Genomic DNA, 2,124 nt, shown 5'->3' on the forward strand with positions numbered 1-2,124 from the left:
AGATAAGTGATGCTCTTGACCCACCCTGACCTTAGAGATTTGACTTTTTTTTTTTTTTTTTTTGGTACCGGGGATCAAACTCCAGACCTTGCATTTGCAAGGCAGGTGCTGGAACCACTGAGCTAAATCCCCGACCCCGTTTTTAAACTTTTAAAAATTTTCCAAAAGAGTCTTGCTAAATTGCCCAGACGGAAGTCAAATTCGCAATCCTCCTGGCTCAGCCTCCTTCGTTGTTGGGATTACAGGCATGGGCCACTGCACCTGGCTAGCAGTGCTTTATCTTTACTGCATTTTATTTATCCTCACAACTACCTTCAAATAGGCGTCAACCCCTCCCCCATTATCCATGGGGTAAAGTGGAGGCCCAAGATGATAATCTGCCCAATGTCATACAAGTGGCTTGTGACAAAACCAGGTGGGCCTGTAATCCCAGCACTGTGGGAGGCTGAAGCAGGAAGGTTGCAAATTCAAGTTCAGCCTGGACAATTTAGTGACAGTAATGGGGGAAACCCAAACCTTGCGCCAGACCCCAGGTTCCAGTGGAGCCTCTTCCGGCCTCTCCTAGGTTTCCCAGTTATCTGATTCATGCCTCTGTCCCAGGCCACCAGACAGACACCAGGCCTCTCGCCCCTGTCGCACAGATGGGGAGAGTGAGGCAAGACAGGGCTTATTCCACTGAGTCAGGGGCAAACGCTGGCAGCAGCCCAGGCCAAGCAGTCACGGGTAGAGCTGGTGGGGTTTGGCAGTGTTCCTGGGATGCCACCCATTCAGTTCAGCCATCATTATTTTTATTTGTTTTGTTTTTTTGAGACAGGGTCTCCCTATGCAGTTTAGGCTGATCATTTTTTTTTTTAATCATTACAAGTGGTTTAATAATGGGCTTTCAGAAGCAAAGTGAGGGTGTGAGTCAAACCTCGGCTCACCCTGTAGTGCTAACTTTCAAATTTTCTAAATACCCAAAACCACAGCAATCACAGCAGTGGTGGCAACAGCAGGAACGGTTCTGTCGTGTCTGTTTTCTGTACGTGTTCTGTGGCTGACCAGAAGGGTCTGGTGTTACACTGAGAAGGCTCTCGGATGTGTCCGGGGTCGGTCTGATCCACGCTGGAGCCAAACACCTTCACCAGCTCTTCTTCACAGTGTGAGATGTTTCTCTTCATTATGTCGGTGCCGGGCCCCAGAAGGCTCTCAAATACTTGAACATCCACGAGCTAAGCAGGTGACGTTTCCTACTGCATCCAGGAAACACTCTGGGTTTGCTGGTGACCAGTGCAAGCTCTCCAGAGTACTGCGCCTTGTGGCAGGCGGCAATCTCAGCCTCCTGGATCCCGGCACCCTGTTTGTTTTAGTCTTCTTCGTAAACATGATGCGCACTTCACCGGACCGGGTGATGGAAAAGCTGTCCGCCTAATCACCCCGAGTGCTTATCCGCTCTCCGTGCTTGCGGTTGTTTTCTCCTATCACGTCCACAACCTCCATTCTTTCTGACGCTGCTAATGACTGAAGGAGTGGCACTCAATAAATGATTCAAACAGCTTCCTCTTTTTTGCGTTGTTTTTCACCAAGAACCAAGAGTCTTCTCAAAGTCTCCCGGTCCAATCCCCCCCAGGAGCCTTCAGAGCTGGCCACAGTGGTAGCGGCCCTCGGAGTACCGCACGCCCCAGCTAATCCTCCAAAGCTGCCTCGGCTGCCACACTGACCAACAGGACGCATTCCATTATCTTTCCTTACTCAAACGTCAAGGGTTCCCCGTTCTATGACATGAACGTTGTCTCCGTCGTCTCCTTGGTCAATGACACCTCATCCACTCTGTCCTTTCAAACACGGCATCGAGGACTTGAGAAAGCTGTTCCTGATCAAGATTTCTGAAAAGAAGAATATATCTCTGCAAGCTTCCTGAAGTCTGCGTCTCTGCGGTCAGTCTTAGGACGAATCGCGCGGATCGGGAGCTTCGTCCTCCTCCTCAGCGTTATGAGGCGCCGCACGGACGACACTCGACGGTCAGATCTGCTGGGACCCGGAACTTCCAGGCCCTCGTCGCCCTCCGAGTCGCTGCTCGCTTCCGCGTCAGGCTTGGAGTCGCACGACCGGGCGGAGGTGGCCGGGGCAGCCCCGGAGCAGCTC

The 2,124-nt window shown here is 51.7% G+C and overlaps 1 pseudogene; it reads right to left on the minus strand.

Annotated features, from left to right (window-relative positions):
- Positions 1-240: 240 nt before the first annotated feature.
- On the minus strand, positions 241-2,120 carry LOC104850938 (annotated as a pseudogene).
- Positions 2,121-2,124: the final 4 nt, after the last annotated feature.

Source organism: Fukomys damarensis, unplaced genomic scaffold (genome assembly GCF_012274545.1).
Source record: "Fukomys damarensis isolate Sample0158 unplaced genomic scaffold, DMR_v1.0_HiC HiC_scaffold_20, whole genome shotgun sequence".
In the NCBI taxonomy this organism is placed as follows: Eukaryota; Metazoa; Chordata; class Mammalia; order Rodentia; family Bathyergidae; genus Fukomys; species Fukomys damarensis.